The sequence below is a fragment of the Hesperophylax consimilis genome, unplaced genomic scaffold (genome assembly GCF_061612785.1).
Source record: "Hesperophylax consimilis isolate HC1 unplaced genomic scaffold, BYU_Hcon_1.0 scaffold_33, whole genome shotgun sequence".
Lineage (NCBI taxonomy): Eukaryota > Metazoa > Arthropoda > Insecta > Trichoptera > Limnephilidae > Hesperophylax > Hesperophylax consimilis.
The window spans coordinates 1382990-1396091 of record NW_028301263.1 but is presented as its reverse complement, the minus strand read 5'-3'; the positions used below and the strand labels follow the sequence as shown (position 1 = coordinate 1396091).

The 13102-nt window shown below is 33.7% G+C and overlaps 2 non-coding genes across 2 annotated transcripts; both read left to right on the top strand.

Annotated features, from left to right (window-relative positions):
• The first annotated feature begins 8729 nt into the window (after positions 1 to 8729).
• Positions 8730 to 8848, top strand: LOC149409218 (5S ribosomal RNA). Its single transcript, XR_016305246.1, has one exon. It is a non-coding gene; the product is annotated as a 5S ribosomal RNA (ribosomal RNA).
• Positions 8849 to 9170: 322 nt separating this feature from the next.
• LOC149409217 (5S ribosomal RNA) lies at positions 9171 to 9289 on the top strand. Its single transcript, XR_016305247.1, has one exon. It is a non-coding gene; the product is annotated as a 5S ribosomal RNA (ribosomal RNA).
• Positions 9290 to 13102: the final 3813 nt, after the last annotated feature.

Below are 13102 nucleotides of genomic sequence, written 5' to 3'. Positions count from 1 at the left end.
AAATCCTGGGATAAATTTAATACAATGTTATGGATGTTATGGATAATACAATGTTTAATAGATAATTTTTAAAATATATATTTTAACAATTATTTATTTAATTAAATGATAATTGTTAAAATATATATTTTAACAATTATCATATAATTTAATAAATAATAACTTAATAATATAATCGGTTTGAAAAATAAACAATAACCAAGACTCCGACCATGATAGCGCCATCTGTTGGGATATTTAAAAGAAGCTTTTAGTTCGATGTTCTACCGTGTTAAAATTTTCAAATAGGCAGGCGCCACTAGACGGCCTACTTTAAAAGTAATTTAAAAATCTAAGTTTTCTTTCTTAAATTATAGTATAAAAAATATTAAATTAACTTTAAAAAATGGAAAACTATAATACCAATAATTAATCGTTTAGTTTTGTTAAATAAACGTAACCAAAGTTTTAAAATCTGCATTTTAAAAACAAGAACAATTAGTGTTTATGAAAAAATTAAACTACGAACCTATTTTATTTATTTTTTAGTTTTTTTTTTCGTACGTTTAAAGAAAACCCCTTCAGGTATTTTTTGACGATATTAAGCCTTTAATAGTATTTTTTAAAACGCACGTATTACGGTCTGAAAAAGGTCATATTTTCGATTTGATTTTGATAATTACTAAGCCTATGTTAATTTAAAAAATGTATAAAAAAAATTTTACTTGTTGAAAACACTATCATTATCGATTTGTTTAATAATATTATCATTATTTTAAATTAATAAAAAACTACACTCGGCCTTAAGAGATTGCTGAAAAATGTTCAGCATCCGTGTTTTATATAGTGCTTACCTTCTTATTTCACGAAATGTGCGTAACTGTTACAGTTTAGCCGGAATTTGCAATTATTATAGATTTTCTGACCACGGATGCGGCGGATCACGGCTGGGGAGCCCTGATCGACGATGTACCTCTGTCGGGTTGTTGGACAGACAGTCAGAGGGGGGGAAATTGCAACATGTCAGCGCTATATTAGCGGCGGACACATGCCTGAACGGATGACGAGCCTCGTGCTGGCACAGTTGGTGGACGGGGTAGTCTCTCTCCCTGCAGCAGCTGGTACAGTTCCTTCGCTACCTAGGACTCTTGCAGCAGAGTCTCCATCTTCTGTCTTCGTCGAGCGTCACAGCGGTGCTGCCAAGGTTTGTTGTCTATGTGAGGATGTTGTGTCAGCGCTCTTTATTGGCAGCAGACACATGTCAGCGCTATATTGGCGGCAGACACATGCCTGAACAGATGACGAACCTCGTGCTGGCACAGTTGGTCTAAATAACAAATGTATATCCTTGGAAATAAATTGTACAGCGCCCTTGAGGTGATTTTTCACAAAAACGGCGCTATACAAATTATCCAATTATTATTATTATTATTTTATGTTCGGTAGTGCACCAGCTTCCCCTTTTCGTGACAGCGACCGCCTAAGTAACGTGCCCGTAAGCAGGTATATACTGTGTGTTATGTTTACACAATACACATTTATGCGCAAACTAAGACGGTAGAACTGTCGATGAATGTCACAATAATAATTTTCAGGTATTTTTCACAATTTTGAACTGTTTGTTTTAACGGTTTATTTAAATTGAATGTTACACAAAAAACAACTTGTGATTACGCCTGGCACTTTCTCCTAAAGATTTTTATAATTTTCACTTCACTTAGATATGTTTATCGCTTGGTAATTTGATTTTTTTTGTAACCGCTGAACACAAACATCCGCGTGGCTCAACGATTGACAACGGTATAGTTAATCTATTTGCTGATTCATTTAAAAGTGTTTACGACACAGATATTCGTGTCAATACGATTCCCGATATTTCAGTGGAAGAGGTATTAAATCTAAGCCAATGTTTCATCCAAAAAGAATCTATAGAAAAAGTCATAAAAGAATTAGATAGCAATAAATCTGCTGGACCGGATGGTATTCCTCCAATATTTTTCAAAACCTGTGTTAGTTGTCTGATATATCCTTAATATATCCTCTTTATAAACTCTTTAACAATTCTTTAAGTTCTGGTTCTTTTCCAGCTCAGTAGAAAAAGAGTTATTTAACCCCTATTCATAAAAAAGGAGATAAAAGCGATATATCAAACTATAGACCAATTTGTATAATGTCTGCTTTACCGAAAGTTTTAGAGAAATTAACTTAGTAGTATAGCGCCCTTCGTGGCAGCAGGACGCGTCCTAACGCGTCCTACAACCGCTTTGTATTTTTTTAGTATTTTCAAGGGAAATGAGGCAACATCCCTGTTGGCACCTAGCATCGTGCTACCTACCTTTATATCCTTTGTAAAATTATTGTGGCCTATCGACCTCTCCCCTCCTCTCCTCTCCTATGCCGACGTTAGTTGAGTAAAATTATTCGTCCTGTCAACATCGTTTGATTACGGAGCCCCCTTTATCGACCGTGTCGAAATCAAAGCCATCGTGAGCTCGCGCATGGTGAAATTTGTGAATTGTTGTGAACCAGCGCAAAGAAGAATTGAAAACCGTGGAAGAATAGAAAAGGGTAAGTCGGCATTCCGAACCTTTCAAATCCTATTGTTCCGCGTTGCGACGGTGCTATATCCGTCCCCAACATTGGTCATTCGAGCCTGATAATTTATATTAGATAATTGAAAAAATTGTGGTTAATTTAATTATTTCAAGGTTAAATTGTTCATAAAAGTTGATCTATGTGTAAAATTCCCGTCAGCCGTGCTGTTCGCGAAAATTGCCTGTAGGTAGTAAAAAATACTTAACTGGTGACAAATTTGTTAATATTTAAAATAAATTGTTGTATTCACTCGGCATTTTTGTGCAGATTAATTTCTCAATACAATGGCTCAGAAAAAAGTACTTTTGTTGCAATCCCGACGTGAGCGAATAGTATCTCGTATTCGTATTACGCAAGAGCTCATAGCGAGCACTTATGATGATTTTAAGAAAAAAGATACGTTTCTTGCTAGATGTGAAAAGTTAAAAGATTGGTTACAAGAATTTGAATCAGTTCAAAACGAGATTGAGGAACAATTACTGTCATTAGACAAGATTACAGAAATGTCAGAACTAGGAAACATTGCGAATAATGTTGATTCAATGTATTTCGAGATCATGCAAATGAAAAGCGTTATCACTAGTAATAATGAAAATTCAATTCCTAAAACGGCAAGTAATTCGGTGATTCGTGCACCACTGATAAAGCTGCCCACTTTTGATAGTAACATTAAAAGTTGGTGCTCATTTCATTCATTATTTAAAAGTCTTATACATGACAGAAATGCATATACTAATGTAGAAAAATACCATTACCGGCACTGGCACTTATACAATCATTGCCTCTTATCGAAGAGAATTATGACATTGCCTGGAATATTCTGGTAAATCAATACCAAAATTCTAGAATTCTTTTCACGCATTATGTTGATGAAATTCTTAATTTCAAAATATTACAAAACGAGTCTGCGTCAGGTATAGCGCGGTTACTCAGTACGTTTCAAGAGAATTGCGCCGCTATAAAGGCGATGAAGATAGAAAATATCTTTGATAAATTTGTTGGTCATATTATGATACGATCGATGGATCTGACAACTAAACGTCAATTTGAATCCAAATTGCCCGGTGAAGAGATTCCAGGGTTGGATTCAATTTTCGAGCTTCTGAAAAATCAAACGCGTATTTTAGAAATGTTATCTCCACATACTACAAAAGAGAAAAAAGGTTCGTTAAAAACGTTGTTATCTGCCAATAAGAATGATAATAACCTTCATTGTCCATTATGTAAAGGTGCACATTTTCTTTACAAATGTGCATCTTTTACATCTTTAAGTCCCCATCAAAGGAGGGACAAAATTAAAACTTTGAACCGTTTTTGTTTTTTTTTTTTGGGGTGTTATGCCGTGTTACGCTAACTCCTTCTTTAGCCGACGTTTCGGACAGCGTTGCAGTGTCCATCATCAGGGCAGATCCGGTAGATCCGAAGATGTGACATCTTCGGATCTACCGGATCTGCCCTGATGATGGACACTGCAACGCTGTCCGAAACGTCGGCTAAAGAAGGAGTTAGCGTAACACGGCATAACACCCCAAAAACAAACAACAAAAATGCTTTTGGCCGTGAGAATCTAAAAACTTACCTTTGAACCGTTGTTTCAATTGTTTGAAACAACACCATGTAAAAGATTGTGTATCAAAATTCGCATGCCAGGTTTGTAATAAAAAACACCATTCAATGTTGCACATTGCCGCTGAACCATCGGGCGAAAATGAATTTAATAATTCAAGTGCAACCCTGGCCGCAACAACGATTCCGAGCGTTTCTACCGTTTTGTTAGGAACTGTACAACTTGAGGTCCGAAATCAATATAATGATTATATACCTATCCGCGCCGTCGTAGATTGTGGGAGTCAAGTCTCTCTGATTACGGAAAGATGTGCTCAGCTTTTGGGTTTGTCAATTAAAAAACATCGTATTTCACTGAACGGTTTAGGAAATTCTAGTATAAATTCTTGTCATGGAAAAACAAAATGTTTTATAAAACCTCGAAATAAAAAAGGGCCTATCCTTCAATGTCAAACTGTCGTGATTACAGAAATCACTTCTAATCATCCGTCATATGATTTACCATCGAGTGGAACGTCACAATTTAAAAATTTAAAATTAGCTGATGAATCATATTACATGTCGGGCAAAATAGACCTTTTGTTAGGAGCTGACGTATACTTGGATATATTTAATAGTGGCCATGAAATAATTCACGGCTCTCCATGTGCTGTAAACAGTGTATTAGGTTACATTGTAATGGGGAAGATGGAAAACTCGTCATTTCAAACGCTTTCGTCTTTATTTGTTGAAACAAATTCGTTAAGCAATACTCTTAGAAAATTTTGGGAAATTGAAGAAACACCTTCAATTGTGACGAGTAATCCGGACGACGAATTAGCCGAAACAATCTACGCTTCGAATCACTATCGAGAATGTGATGGTAGATATGTTGTACCATTATTAACAAAATCTGAAATTATGCCTTCTCAAAATTCCTTAAAACTTGCGGAATCGCGATTGAACAAACTAGAAATTCGTTTTAAAAGGGATCCCATGTTAGCAATTAATTACGGAAATTTTATACAAGAATATGAGGGTCTGGGACACATGACACGGGTACCTCGGAATTTAGATGCATTCTATTTACCTCATCATTGTGTTTTGAATCCTGACAGTAAAACTACAAAACTACGTGTGGTTTTTGATGGGTCGGCAAAAACCCAACCAAATAACTTATCTCTAAATGACTTATTATTGAACGGTCCAAAATTGCAAACTGAAATTCCACGTATGATTTAAAATTTTCGTTTTCATAAGTATGTATTTACAGCTGATATTTGTAAGATGTATAGGCAAATATTAATTATTCCATCTCAGCGTAAATTCCAAAATATTTTGTGGAGAGAATCTCAGAATGAACCGGTTATTGATTTCGAGTTACAAACTGTAACGTACGGGTTGTCTAGTTCACCATTCTTGGCCATTCGTACCCTTCGCCAGCTAGCACAAGATGAAGGATCAAAGTATCCTGACGCTGCCAAGGTTCTATGCGATGATTTTTATGTAGATTTTTTTTTTTTTTTTTTACAGTAATACCGCACAAGAGTCCCAACTGCTCCCGTCTGGAGCCAGTGAGACTATGGCATCCCCAATTGGGGTATGTTATGAGGCTGAGGGTATTGGGGAGGGGAGGGAGATGGGGAAGAGGAAGGTGGGGAATTACCTGGCTATTCAGATCTGGTCACCAAACACGGCTAAAGCCATTTCAAGCAACGTTTCAATTCTGAATGGTGGTCTTACACCAGGGCGATACTGAGAGTATCTTCCACTCTGGAACGTGCCGCAAATATACTATATATTATTTTAAATTAATTAATTGTGAAAAAAACACAAAACGATGGAATAAAAGATATCATGAATAGCGATACTAAAAACACGATTAAACTAATAAAAATGTTTAAGCCAAAAAACCAAAATGGACTCACTAATTATATATTTGAAACCAGCGGAGCAGTAAGGTCTTACCTCATGGAAAAGGAAAAAATTAACATTGGTTTTAGCAGAGTACGAGTGGAAGATGCCAGCCCCTTGACGCAATGCTACCATTGTCTCAAATTTGGTCACACTGCATTAAAATGTTTTAATAAGGACAAACGTGCGACGTGTTTACATTGCGCAAAAGATCACGAATGGAAGGAATGCCCTAACAAAAACACTGAAGAAAAATGTAGTAACTGTGCACATCAGAACACCTTATTCAAGATGACCCTAAATACCAATCACAAAGCTAATAATACTAATTGTTCTTACTACAAAAAGATGATGCATATCGCTCAAAGTCGTATAGACTATGATTAGGTATGTATTATAATTCTAAAAAACAATTACAATGCTAATCACAATTTTTTCATTTTTTAACTTCATATTATCACTTTCATTTATGCATCGTAATGTATATAATTTATTGAGACATAAATATTTCATATCCTTGCCGAAAATTTTTGCCATTTATGTTACAATGCATTATCCCATTGCCACAGTGTTAAACGCTAGTATACTGAAATCTATGATTATATTGATGTTCGCGCACTCTTCGTGTATTCGTATGTGTAGAAAAAGTTCAATATGTAATTATTGTTGCCAATTAGTAAACCTACCTTGTTCTGTACAAAACTATAATCTAACCTGGAACATATCGGAAATACTTACTGCTATATTGTTATGTATCTATCGTATTTATATTTATAAATCCCAATACATGTTTATATATTATTGCTGCCAATTAAAATATTATTCTATATGGGTGACTTGAACTGTGATTTTGATTCAGCAGAAATAGATTATGAACGCACGTCAATTTTTGAAAACTGGGCTACAAAAAAACATGTGTTAGGAAATAATAAAATAACTGCCCTCAACTTAAATATACGATCTTTATCTAAATATTGGGACACTTTACTATTAATTGTTTCTAGCTCTTTGAGAAACATCGACTTAATTTCGCTATGCGAAACGTCTATTAATGAAAATAATATAAATCTTTATAAATTACCTGGATTTAATTCGTACCATTTTTGTCGAACAAAAAGATCGGGTGGCGGTATTATTGTGTACGTGAAAGATCACCTTACATTTGAAAAAATAAATATTATGACTAATAATTTTGAATGCGTTTACGGAACCATTTCAGTAAACAAACATATTCGCTTACATCTTTTAGCAATATATAGACCGCCTAATACAAAAAAAAAATTATTTCTTGATGAGCTGGAGACAATATTGGGAAATATTGATATAAAAGAATCCGTATTGGTTCTAGGTGATACGAATATTAACTTATTAAATGTACACGAACCCATAACTATGCAATATGAAAACCTCATGTCTCATTTTGGAATGACCAGATGTATAAATGATGTGACTAGAGAAGCGATATTGACTAACTATGTAACGGCTTCATGTTTAGACCATATCTATGTAAGAGTGAAGGAGACGACCGAAATCAGTTCATGCGTATGCGATTCAATAATAGCTGACCACTACCTAACTGCAGCTAGTATTAACTTCTGTTACTATGATAAATGTACCGTCGACAAATCGCACCAAGAGTATTACACTGCACTATCGGACAAAAGGATTGATTTATTGATCGAAATCACCGATTGGAATGCAATGTTAAAATTGTCTGAACCAAACATTATTTATGCAGAATTAAAATCGATTTTTAAAAATATTTATGAAAAAAGTACCTTTACAAAATTAAAAACAAAAAAATTTCGAAATAACCAAAAAACTTGGATGAATGACAGTCTCGCTGAAAGTATTCTAATACGAGATGCCATGTGGAAAAAGTGGAAAAACACGCCTAATAATAAAAAATATGAAATCTCTTTCAAAAAATATAGAAATAAACTTAATAAACAAATATTAAACACAAAAAAGGCATACTATAATAACAAATTTAATCACTGTTTCAAGAACATTAAAAAAACATGGAATGAAATTAATACAATTTTGGGTAGGAAAAATAAATCTGGTTGCGATGAAGTCTTATCTAAATATTTCCTAAAGTCACAATCTTCTGATGCAGTGGCAGAAAATTTTGCTAACTTTTTTGATGAAGGAGTTAATAAGTTGTTACATGAATGTGATTTCCGAGCGTCTAATCACTTGCAAGAATCCCTACCGCATTCAATGTACTTACCTAGAGCTAATGCTAAGCAAATTGAATATATTATCGGAGGTATGAAAAATTCAAAGTCACCGGGCATAGATCTAATTCGTATGTTTGATTTAAAAAAAATGGGTGTGTCAAGCCTACGCAAGACAGAAGTGAAACTTCTAGTATTCTTCTCTCTCTCTCTTTTCATTTCATTCTCTCTTTTTTTCTGTCTATTGACATATTTATAAGTAGCATGTGATAAAAAAAATTAAAAGTTATAAAAAAAGAAAAAAAAATTAGTTAAAGCGGGGATCGAACCTCGGTTCTTCACGACCACAGTCGTGCGCTCTGCCTGTAGACAGCGAAGATGAGTTAGGAGAGTGAGTTAAACTAGGTATATAATATTTACACCTTGCTAATGTTTTCAGTATTATTAGGGCTTTTTTATACTAATTTTCATATATTTATTGGCAGGTAGAGTAGAAATTAATATTGTTTAGCGTTTGCCAACGACCATACCATGTTGAACACACCGGTTCTCGTCCGATCACCGAAGTTAAGCAACATTGGGCGCGGTCAGTACTTGGATGGGTGACCGCTTGGGAACACCGCGTGCCGTTGGCCTATTTTTTATTTTAATTTCATGTTTTTTTTATTTTTTTATCATTACTATAATTAATAATATCATAAAATTCTTTAACTTTTCAAGTATGCTACAGGCCTAAAATATTACTTAGTGGATTGATATTATGGTCAACCATTGAAAAAAAAAATTCCTACAAACTTATTAATGTAATTACGATCTTTTTCAAGCGCGTATGTAATGATTATTTTTATCAACCTCGCACACACCTTGCTAATTTTTTCAATATTATTAGGGCTTTTTTATACTAATTTTCATATATTTATTGGCAGGTAGAATAGAAATTAATATTGTTTAACTTTTGCCAACGACCATACCATTTTGAACACACCGGTTCTCGTCCGATCACCGAAGTTAAGCAACATTGGGCGCGGTCAGTACTTGGATGGGTGACCGCTTGGGAACACCGCGTGCCGTTGGCCCATTTTTTATTTTAATTTTATGTTTTTTTTCATTTTTTTATCGTTAACATCATAAAAAATTTTATATCATTCTTTAACTTTTCAATTATGCTACAGGCCTAAAATATTACTTAGTGGATTGATATTATGGTCAACCATTAAAAAAAAAAATTCCTTAAAAACAAAAAAATAATATTCCATGGCCGAGAATCGAACTCGGATCAACTGCTTCGAAAGCAACTATGCTGACCATTACACCACCAACGCCAGTTGTCGAGATGAGCTAAGAAGCATTTATATTTTACTTCAAAACTTTTACTACATCAAATGAACTTTAATCGGTCCCGCATTTTCGTTTCGGTCATGAGTTGGTTTTACTCCTCGAAATTGCATGACGCGCGTAAAGAAGTTTCACTTCAAAAACATGTCAAATTACTTAGCCCTGTTATTGCTCACTTTATCAACAGAATAATCGATACCAGCCTCATCCCCGATGAATTAAAAAATAGCATTGTAAGACCTATTTTCAAAAATGGAGATCACTCCGAAATTAACAATTACAGGCCAATTTCTATTCTCCCGGCACTAGAAAAAATTTTAGAAAAATATATTTCGATAAATTTAGATAAATATTTGAATAATTTGAATATTATAGATGAATGCCAGTACGGGTTCCAGAAAAAAAAAAGTTGTGATAAATTGCTGGAAAAATTTTCTGATTTTATAAATTCTCAACTTAATTCTAAAAAACATGTACTGGTGCTTTTTATTGACTACTCAAAAGCTTTTGACACTCTCAGCCATATACAATTAATTAAGGTTCTTGAAAACATTGGAATCCGGGGTAAACTCCTCTCATTCTTTAAAAACTACTTAACTAATAGAAAAATGAACGTAAAGATTTTAAATGATATGAGTAAAGGAAGACATATTAAATCAGGAGTACCGCAAGGATCAATTTTAGGTCCAAAATTGTACATTATATATGTTATTGTTATGTCAAAACTCTTTAAAAAGGCCTTTAGATTCATTTTTGCTGACGATACTGCACTTGTAGTATCCAATGAAAATCCTATCATAGCTATTCAACAATTGCAAAGTGACTTTAACGAGCTACTTAAATGGGCTCATGATGTTGGTTTAATTATTAATGTTAAAAAAACAAAATGTATGTATGTAAAATCACCAAGCCTGGGAATATGGAATATACCCAAAATAATTGCTCATAACTCTGAATGTATTCATAGAAAAATTGAAAATATTTGCCACTGTGAAACAATTGACTTTACTAACGAATATACTTATCTGGGACTAATAGTAGACAATAAATTTAAATGGAATAAACAAGTGGCTAAAATCTGTAACCAGCTCCGATCTTTTGCAAGTAATTTTTATAAACTGAAATTTGTTTTGCCTCATTGTACTCTTAAAATAATTTATTTTTCTATGGTCGAATCCATACTCAGATATGGCATACGAACTTGGGGGCACTCAAGCAATATTTATATTAAATATATACAAAACTTACAAATTGCTATAATAAAAAAAATTGTACCACCGAATATCTACAGACAAAGAAGTAATCTAAAACTACTGTATGGTTCTGAGGGCCTACTTCCAATAAAGGGTCTTCTTTGGTACATTATTATAATGGATAATGAGGGAGATAGCAAATATAAAAAGCAACCGGTGCATAATCACACAACAAGATTCACTGAAAATAAGGGCCTCATTATTCCAAGAGTAACAAATAAGTATGGAAGCCGAACGCTTAAATATTTAATACCAGAGATTTTCAATAAATTTAATAATTATTTTAAACCTCAGAATAATGAGAGACCCTGCCCCAAAAACACTAAGCGTTGGCTAATAAGCGACGAATCAATGTATCTCTGAACATTATTATTGATGTATTCCTGAACATCTCAACGTACCTGCCTAAATAATTTGTATATAGGTAGGTACTTTGATATATATTATTTTGTGATATTGTTTATTGTATAATTTTGTGTCATACATGTATTAAAAATTAAAAATGTTTTATATATATTATTTGTAGAACCTACAGACAAGCCGTCATGTGTGACAGCTTTGTGGGACTGCATATACCTGTATCTTTAAAAATTTATAATAAAAAAAAAAAAAAAAAAAAAAAAAAAAAAAAAAAAAAAAAAAAATCAAATAAAATTTATTTGCGCACGCCGGGTTCGAACCCGCGACCTTCGGATCTGTAGTCAAAAGCGTATACCACTAGACCAGTGTTCCGCAAACTTTTAATGTTCACGGTACACCTAACTAATCAAGAAATTTTAACGGTACACCAAAGAAAAAAAAAACAAGGTAAATTTTGGATAGGATTGGCTAGGCTTATTAAGTTATTACGAATAACGGTGAATTTTGAGGTTAAACTACGAAAGCTGCATGTCATCATAATTTTAAAAAAACATCCCAGGTTTTGAATGGTTTGTTTGGCAAAGCAGGGTTTGTGTAATTATGATTGATATTTATCACAATATAACAGTGAAAGAATGACCGCGAACTTTCACCGAATCGGTTCGAGAAGTGAATTTTAATTTTACGCAATTGATAATTAAAATGCATCTTTTTCCACCAAGCCAAAAAGTTTCCTTTTATAGTAATTACGGCATATCCAAAGTTTTTTTCTAAAAATTATTCGTAATAAGCGTGGCCACTCCGAACCAAAATTTACCAAAAACAATATTTTATTAATATTCATTGTTAAAATCAATATAACATGAAAAGATGTTTAATGCGAAATGTGAGCCTGTTTAACTGAACACAGACGATCAAAATTTGGAACAATCGTTGATAACGCTGCTCGCATCTCTTCGTCGATCGTCCTCAGGCGTTCTCTTTTTTTTGACTTTATCGTTGTGAGAGTTGAAAACCCCAATTCGCATAAATAGGTCGTGGCAAATGGTAATAGAATTGCAATAGCTCGCTTTGACAGCAGTGGATACTCATTTTTGACATGGAGCCAAAAATGTGCTAACTCTGTTTCAGAAAATTTTAATTTTTGTGTCCGATCAGTTTTAAGCTCCATGAATTCTTCCTGCTCGTTTATTGGTAAATGTCCAAGGGAAATGCTTTTTGAAAATGGATTTCTTACCCAGTCCATAGGTTGCAGGTCACCCTTAGGAAAATAGGAGTTCATTTTTTCTGCTAACAGCTCCAAGTGTTTCACTATCAAAGCCTGCACTTTTTTTTCTGAATTGGCAGCCATGACATTTGGAAACATTTTGTTACTACCATTGGTAGCGTGGCTGATCCATAGCACCAACTTAGCGCGAAAGCTTTCAATCTTGTCAAAAGACTTCACTAGAAATAAAATTAAGTTTGACCATAATTATCATATAGCTGGCCAACTACTCAAAAAAGTTACACAAATTCGTGATCTAGGTGTTATACTTGACAGTAAACTTACATTTGAGGCTCATATTGATATGATTGTTAAGAAAGCCCTTAGAATGCTAGGATTCTTATTCCGTATTGGAAAAGAATTTAATAATATCATAACACTTAAAATATTGTATTTTTCTTATGTTCGCAGTCATCTTGAATTCGCTTCTCCCATATGGAATCCTCAATATAATATTTACATAAATCGCATTGAAGCCATCCAAAGAAAATTTGTCCATCATTTAAATTTCAAACTAAATTCAAACCTTGACGTAAACAGCTCGATGGACCTTTATGGACTTAAGCCATTAAAAACTAGAAGAGACTCCGCAGATATAATATATCTCCATAAAATTATCAATGGCTTTATTGATTGTTCTCCCCTTCTGTCTGAAATTAATTTTAGAGTTCCGA